Below are 8,886 nucleotides of genomic sequence, written 5' to 3' on the forward strand. Positions count from 1 at the left end.
TGTAGGTTTTGTTCATTTTGTCTGATGTGCTGTTGTTGCTATATATGTTATATGGTCCAAATTTTCTGTTATTTCCTATCGTGTAGGTCCAGAAGATCCCCGTGTTAGTATGGATTTTGATCCAAATGAGTTCGGTGTTGGCCTCGACACTACGGAGGAAGCTTTTGCTGTTGCTTTCGGATCCCTAGCGTCGTTTTCTTCGCTTGAAGATGCGAACCAGGTGTTTCAGAGCATGGGGGGCATGCTCTCGATGCATGAGGACCTTGACACTGCTGGTGACATTCCGTAAGGGATGCCCGTGGTGGAGAAGGAGGCCGAGCAAACTGCGGAGGTGATGGCTGTCGAAGAGGAACAGGTTGAGAATCAGCTTCAGGGGCCCCTTACTCGGAAACGCAAGAAAGACAAGGGTAAGGCCGTTGCTGGGATGAAGAGTAACAAGGTACGTGCTGGAGGTGATATCGGTGGGGAAAACAACGGCTCGAAACGAGCGTGTACCGAAGGTGGGTCCGACCTCAGAGCGGGGATGATGGATCACGTAGGCGATCATCCGGAGATGATGAAAAGAATGGATGTCAAGATTGCCAAGTTTCGGGAATATGTTATGGGCTTGTCGGTTCACTCTGATATGGCGTCATCTAAACTTGCTCGGGCGATGGCTCGCGTAGCTAAGGTGCTTGGGGAAGTTGCCCGAATGGACGGTGTGACTAAGATGAACCTTGGCGTGGAAACCCTATCGGCGCTTGGTGTGGTAAGCTCTCTCGATCTTCTTACCTAAGTTTGTTTCTAATAACTGTGTACTGAGTTGTGCGATTTGTATGCAGGCTATTCAAAATGCTAACACTATCTTTGACATGTGTGTGAATGACGAGAACCTGTTCCGAGATATGGAGCAAGGCCTGCGGAACGCGGTGAAGGAGCTCGAAACGGCGAATGGGAAAATAGCCACCGCTGGGGAGCTGTTGGAGCGCCGAGAGGGCGAGATCGCTGTGCTGGCCGAGAAGCTAAAAGTGGAGATGGGAGGCAGAGTGGAGCTGGCAAAAAAATTGAAACTTGATGTGGAGAAACTTCGCTCTTACAGAGTTATGCTCCAGTTTGCCACCCTATGGACTCACCGAACGAAGGAGAAAATTGATGAGAGAGCCAAGCAAGCCGACGCGTTGTCCGAGGAGAATGAGAAGCTTAAGCGAGAGTTAGAAGTTGCTCGGAAGGAGGCTAGCAAGCTACGTGCCCTTGCGGGTCAGCGCGAGGAGAAGCTGATCAAGATGGATAGGATGATGATCATTGCGGTTGCTCACTCCGCCGAGTATGATGTGCCTCCGGAGGTCATATTCTCTCCGAATGTGTATGACAAGGGGGCCCAGGCGAAAGCCGTAGAGTTCTGCAGTCGATTAAAAAGAAATGATTGAGACTATTATCAAGTGTTTTTGTTTTATAATTTCAAAGATGTAATAATTTCTGTACGGTTGGTATTTTTGTGGATCTTTTGGCAGTTTAATGTGATCATCATTTTGCACTTTGATTTGATTTGAGCTTGCATGATGTGTTTTTCAAGTCTTGTCCCGCTTTGCTATAAATAGGAGTCGGTTTTTGCTTGTGTTTTTCGTTCATGTGGCGTTCTTTCTTCGAGTATTCATATTTATAGTCGTCTGTTTACTCCTGGTTTCTTGTGATGTCGCTTCAGGATGTCGTGGATTCTGCTAAGGTGCTTGAGGTCCAGAAAGCTATCTCGGTGATGCCTCATCCTTATGTGTATTGTCCCCCGAGGGATGATCACGAGCTGGACAAGAAAGTGCGATATGCTTCTCCTGTATGGATGAACCGGAGTACTTCGCGGAGAAGTCGAAACAGGGAGAGTGAGAGTTCCACGCCCTATACTGGATCTGCGACGGACTCATGCAAAGTGGTTATCAACGCCTTTTCTTCTACTGAGAAGAAAGTCTGGTCGCAGGATGGGATTGGGTTCTTGAATCCCGACGAGTCAGTGGCACCCGTGACAAATCCTCATCCTGCCTGGGTAAGGCGACTGCTGGCCGATGAACTAGACAGGGTTATGAACCTTCCTCCCGTGCTGGAGAACCGCCGTCCTAGGCACCATGCTTCACCGAGCCATACCCACGGGGCAACGTTTGTCGATTCGCTGAAACATCGTAGCGTGGTTTTTCTTGAATTTTCAAGACAAGGATTTCTGGGGCCTATTCCGGCCAATGCGGCACATCGAGTGACACATGTCGGGAAAGCATGCCTATTGGCGAGCAGTGCACCAGGCCCTCATGGATGCGGAGGCTATCCTAAACCCCGACATTGTCCGTGCTTCTTTTGAGTGACTGTGATGTGTTTTACTTGTAATGTTCTGTGTTTTGGATGTAATTGTAGCTCCTTTTCTGTAATGAAGTTTGGTACGCTTGTTGTTATAAAATTCATGCACTTATGTAGCTTTGCTTTTCAGCCTTTTTTGCTCTGAATTGTGTGTAAAATTCCTTCAAAGAATGTTTTAGGTGCTCGTGTAGTGTTGCTTAGCGGAGCACGAATCGAAATATTTACCCGTGAACCATTGCTGATAATACGAGATTGTTTAGGTGACTATGAAGTCACTAGAGGTGCTCGACTAGCCTCTTGATAGCAACTTTGATGCTTTTATAGCGAAGAACACATCTGTGGTGCCCGCTTGTAAATAATCGATAACAATATGGGATTGCTAGGCGATTACGGAGGCAACCGAGATGCTCGATAAGCCTTTGGATTGCATCTAGATGCTTTTACAGCGGAGAACACATCTGTGGTGCTCGCTTGTAAATAATCGATAACAATATGGGATTGCTAGGCGATTACAGAGGCAACCGAGATGCTCGATAAGCCTTTGGATTGCATCTGGATACTTTTGCAGCGGAGAACACATCTGTGGTGCCCGCTTGTAAATAATCGATAACAATATGGGATTGCTAGGCGATTACAGAGGCAGTCGAGATGCTCGATAAGCCTTTGGATTGCATCTGGATGCTTTTGCAGCGGAGAACACATCTGTGGTGCTCGCTTGTAAATAATCGATAACAATATGGGATTGCTAGGCGATTACGGAGGCAGCCGAGATGCTCGATAAGCCTTTGGATTGCATCTGGATGCTTTTGCAGCGGAGAACACATCTATGGTGCCCGCTTGTAAATAATCGATAATAATATGGGATTGCTAGGCGATTACAGAGGTAGCCGAGATGCTCGATAAGCCTTTGGATTGCATCTGGATGCTTTTGCAACGGAGAACACATCTGTGGTGCCCGCTTGTAAATAATCGATAACAATATGGGATTGCTAGGCGATTACGAAGGCTAATTCCTCGCAGGAGTGTTTGGTTGCTTACTTCAGTGAGGCTGTTGCTCTCAGGGTGTGCCACCGAGGTGTATCACCCCTTGATGCCCCACTCTGCGCAAAACTCGCGGAATTGACTGCAGTCGAACTGCCTCCCGTTATCAGTGATGAAGGAGTGAGGGACCCCAAATCGGTATATGATTGTTCGCTTTAGGAAACCGATTACGTTATCAGCGGTTATCTTGGCAATTGCCTCAGCCTCGATCCATTTGGTAAAATGATCGACTGCCACTACGACGAAGCACTTTTGTGCTAAAGCCATCGGGAAAGGGCCGAGCAAGTCAATGCCCCATACTGCAAATGGCCAAGGTGTGATAATGCCTTTGAATGGAGCCGCCGGGGTGTGATGAGTATTGGCGTGTAGCTGACATGCCTGACAACTGCGAACTAGACGCATCGCATCGGAATCCATGGTCTGCCAGTAGAGCCCCTGGAGCCGGGCCTTCTTCGCAATTGTCCGGGCGCCCTGATGTGAGCTATATACGCCCTGGTGTATCTCCTTAAGACAGTCATTACCATCCTCTTCAGATATACAGCGCAACTAGGGATGCGTGGCGGACTTCCGATAGAGTAAGCCACTATGATAACGCCAGGAACGCCGAACCACGAGGGACTCCTGTGTTCGATCTGCGGGGAGTGTGCCATCATGAAGATATCTGATAATTGGACTTCTCCACCCGCTAGCCGCAGCGTCCGTCGAGTCGATCTGTAGCGAGCTCTCTACGCGAATGGTCGGGGCCCCAGTGATTTTCGATGAGGGTATGCGGGTCATTAGACTGTTCGTCTGCTGCGAGAGCGGCGATAGCATCCGCTTATTCGTTCTCCTCTCGTGGCACCAGTATGAGGTCGAGGGTTACTCCTTTTGCTTTGAGGTCATTGAGTAAGGAGGTGGCGAGGGCCAAGTACTGGCACATCGTCGGATCTTTTGCCTTGTGGGTACCACTGACGTGGCTGACGACGAGCTTTGAGTCCGAGTATATCGTCAGCTGTCCGTTCACTATTGTTTTTGATAGTCGAAGAGCTGCGATCAAAGCCTCATACTCTGCCTGATTATTTGTGGTTGGGAAATCGAGCCGGACAGCATACCGGATGTGGAGATTGTCGGGTCCCTGAATGGCTATGCCTGCGCCCGCCCATCCTGAAGCGCAGGACCCATCAATACTCATGGTCTAGATGTCGCTGGTGCGAGCTTTTGTTGTCGTGGGGTCGGCAGTAGATGATCCGGTGAATTCTATGATGAAATCGGACAGTACCTGAGCCTTGATCGTCGTGCGGGGCTCAAACCATACGTCAAACTGGGATAGTCGAATGGACCAGTTGGTGATTCGACCGGAGACCTCTAGTTTTTGGACGACCTTTTTCAGAGGGTAATTGGTCCTGACCACAACCGTATGCACTTGGAAGTACGATCTCAGACGCTCGGATGCTTGAGTTATGGCGAACAGAGCCTTCTCAACCTTGGAGTATCGAATTTCGGCTCCCTTCAGAACTTTGCTCAGAAAGTAGATTGGATAAAGCTCCGTTCCCTCTTCTTGAGTTAAAACGACTCCTACCATTTCATCGACGATGGTGAAGTACAAGTGAATGTCCCGCCCTGGCATTGGCACCGAGAGTAGTGGGGGTGTGGCGAGGAAGATTTTGATGGCATTGAACGCGGCTTGGCAGTCCGTAGACCACTTGAAGGGATGCTCCTTCTTGATTGCTTTGTAAAAAGGCAAACACCGTTGTGCTGAGCAAGAGATGAAACGTCCCAAGGCGATGATCCTTCCGTTGAGCCTTTGAACCCCCTGTAAGTCGCGCGGTGGCTCCATTGCCAAGATTGCCTCGATCTTCGCGGGGTTGGGTTTGATGCCTTTCTCTGACACTATGCATCCCAGGAATTTACCGCTACGAATCCTGAAGAAACATTTCTCCGGATTTAGCTTAAGGTTGTAGGTTCTGAAAATCTTAAACACCTCCGCCAAGTCTCACGGGTGGTCGCCCTCTTTAGTGCTTAGGACCACCATATCATCAATGTACACCTGCACTGTCTTGCCGATGAGATGGGCGAACATCTTATCTACCAACCGCTGGTATGTGGCCCCCGCATTCTTTAACCCGAAAGGCATGACATTGTAGCAATAAGTCCCTTCATGCGTAATGTAGGAGGTTTTCTCGGCGTCGGCTGGGTCCAGAGGGACTTGTTGGAACCCAGCGATGGCATCAAACTGAGACAGAATTTTGCGACCAGTAGTTTGGTAGAGGAGCTGATCTATATTAGGCAGCGGGTAAGAATCCTTGGGGCAAGCTTTATTAACATTTGTAAAATCTACACACATGCGGTACTTCCCGCTGGCTTTCTTTACAAGTACAACGTTAGAAAGCCAGTCCGGGTAATGGACCTCGCGAATAAATTTTACAGCTAGGAGTTTATCCACCTCTGCCTTCACTGCGGCTTGCTTGTCCTTCGCCTGTACTCGCATCTTCTACTTCAGGGGCTCCACGGAGGGGTCGATGCTCAGTTTGTGCACTGCTTGATCAGGTGAGACTCTTGTGATATCTTCGGTGCACCAAGCGAACACATCCGAATGCTCTGCTAGGACAGCCTTGATTTCATCGGCCAAAGGGGACGCGAGCCTGGTCCCAATCTTCATTGTCTTGGCGTCCCCGAGAACACAGTCGCTGACCGGCTCGATTGGTATGGGATTGTAACCCTTCACATCCATCAGGCCATCCTCCAGGTATAGCGATGTCCGAGGCTGAGTCGCCTCCCACTGCAATCTTTTGTCCAGCATACGATCTCCTTGGATAGTGATCCTTCCGTGCTGAAGCGGCAAGGTCAAGCATAATCCGGAGATATCAACCGTGGCCTTCAAGGTAGCCAGTAGAGGCCTTCCGATGATGGCATTGTAGGCTAGGGGGATATCGACCACCACCCATTCTGCGGTGTCCACGATCTCCTCGACACCTTCGGTGAAAATAGTCGATAGTGCGATAATTCCCTTCACTGGAACTTCAATTTCTCACAAGCCAACCAGGGGGAAAGTCCCAGCTTGGAGGGCAGTGTGAGTATTCTTCATTGCGCGGAGTGCCATCCAGGTGAGCAAGTTCACCAAACTTCCTGTGTCCACTAGCACTCGGTGCGTTTTAAAGCCGGCGATGTTGATGGTGACAACTAGAGCCTCCGAATGGCTGGTCCGGAGCGGTGATTGCACCATCAGGGTCTGTCTGATTGCCTTCCTTTTACGGGAGCTCTCCGGAAGCGCGCAGAGTGCTGGTGCCCCCTCCCTTATGACGTGTATCTCCCCGTGGTACCTCAGCCGTTTTGGCTCATATGCTCGGCCTGCTTCCCGCTGCTTCGGGCTCTGCTCCCTCTACCTAATCGCCTTTGGTGGAGCGCATGCTCCGTGATCCGCTCAATTTCCTTTTGCAGCTGATAGCAGTTCTCCGTGGAATGTCCGGAGGATTTGTGATATTTGCAGTATTCTTTCTAAGCACGGGTCTTGCTCTTGTCCGTGGATGGGATTTGCTGTGTGAATCGGCGAGGCTGGCTCTGAGTAGCGTAATGCACTTCCTTCCCGTGGGATCGATCTCCCCTGCGCTCTAGGTTTGCTCGCTCGGTCCGAGCCGGAAAAGGTATTGGGGCCTCCTTACGGGCTCGGCCCTCCTCACGTGCTTCTGCGATCGGTCTGCCTTTTTCCTGCTTGTGCGTGTCTCCTCTAGCTTTGTCCCTATCTCACTCCTCGTATCCTGCGGGCAGGTCACAGTCGTCATATCTGACGAAGGTTTGCGTCATTCAAGATTCTGACGAGGTTATTTGCAGTTATTGTAACGGTCGTCAATCACTTTTCGTTTAGAATCCAAGAGTTGAAAATATATAATCTTTGTTATTTATTTTTAATATTTTGAGGTTAGTGTAATTAAAAAAATATACAGTTTGTTTGTTTTTTTAACGATGTAATATACAGTTTTGATTGCGGCATGGTTTTTGAAACTTATTTTGAAGTCCTTACATCAAGCTTTTCAAACTTATTTTGAAGGACGAAAATATTAGAACTAATAAAAAATCTACCCTAATTATTATACCAAATCTGTAGAGATTGTATTACCAATTAAGGTAATCCAATTAAGGTAATCCAATGTCTATAGATTGGATTAAAACTAATAAAAAAATCCACCCTAATTACTAATTAGGGTAGATTTTTTATTAGTTGTTATTTCCAACGGGCTGCTATAAATATATCCATTTTGAAGTTTAAAAACCCATATAAGAAAGTAAAGTTAGAGTTAAAGAGCATGGTTGTAATTTACCATCAGAAAAGCTCCAACATTGGCCTTCTTTTTACATAAGAACCAACCTTTTTACCTTCCTTATCTCTTCTTAGTCTCTGTTCTTAAGAAAGCAGCTATGAATGTTATTACAGAAATCATATCATTACCTTGACTATATGCAATCCTATTGTGGATCTTGAAATCTTGAAATTTTTATTTTGTTGTGTTGATATGACCCTCTCCGTTTTATTTTCATTTCACCACCGAGGCGGTAACTCTGATCCTAGATATGCAGTATGTACTTTCTGTTAATTAAAGTTTTGTAGGAACGCAACTCGTCTCATGTACCATCTAGCAAAGATTGAAGGCAACAAGATCCGTGTATGTACGGCTTCGTCAAGAAATGCTTTCGAAATCGCCTGCAGAATGGCAGGAAAACGAATACTTGCCCCGGCTACATCTATACCGGAAAATGTAACGGAGGACAGTGCCTTGCTTGAAATAGCCGAACTACTTCTTTCCCTTCAAGATTCTGACGAGGTTATTTTCAGTTATTGTAACGGTCGTCAATCGCTTTTCATTTAGAATCCAAGAGTTGAAAATATATAATTTTTGTTATTTGTTTTTAATATTTTGAGGTTAGTGCAATTAAAAAACGTACAGTTTGTTTGTTTTCTTAACGATGGAATATACAGTTTTGATTGAGGCATGGTTTTTGAAACTTATTTTGAAGTCCTTACATCAAGCTTTTCAAACTTATTTTGAAGGACGAAAATATTAGAACTAATAAAAAATCTATCCTAATTATTATACCAAATCTGTAGAGATTGGATTACCAATTAAGGTAATCCAATCTCTATAGATTGGATTAAAACTAATATAAAATCTACCCTAATTAGTAATTAGGGTAGATTTTTTATTAGTTTTTATTTCCAACAGGCTGCTATAAATATATCCATTTTGAAGTTTAAAAACCAACATAAGAAAGTAAAGTTAGAGTTAAAGAGCATGGTTGTAATTTACCAACATTAGCTTTCTTTTTACATAAGAACCAACCTCTTTACCTTCCTTATCTCTTCTTATTCTCTATTCTTTTTTTTTGAGCAACTTATTCTTTGTTCTTAAGAAAGCAGCTATGAATGATATTACAGAAGTCATATCATTACCTTGACTATATGCAATCCTATTGTGGATCTTGAAATCTTAAAATTGTTTTTATTGTGTTGATATGACCCGCTCCGTTTTATTTTCATTTCACCACCGAGGCGGTAAC

This window comes from Euphorbia lathyris, chromosome 9, assembly GCF_963576675.1.
Source record: "Euphorbia lathyris chromosome 9, ddEupLath1.1, whole genome shotgun sequence".
Classification (NCBI taxonomy): domain Eukaryota; kingdom Viridiplantae; phylum Streptophyta; class Magnoliopsida; order Malpighiales; family Euphorbiaceae; genus Euphorbia; species Euphorbia lathyris.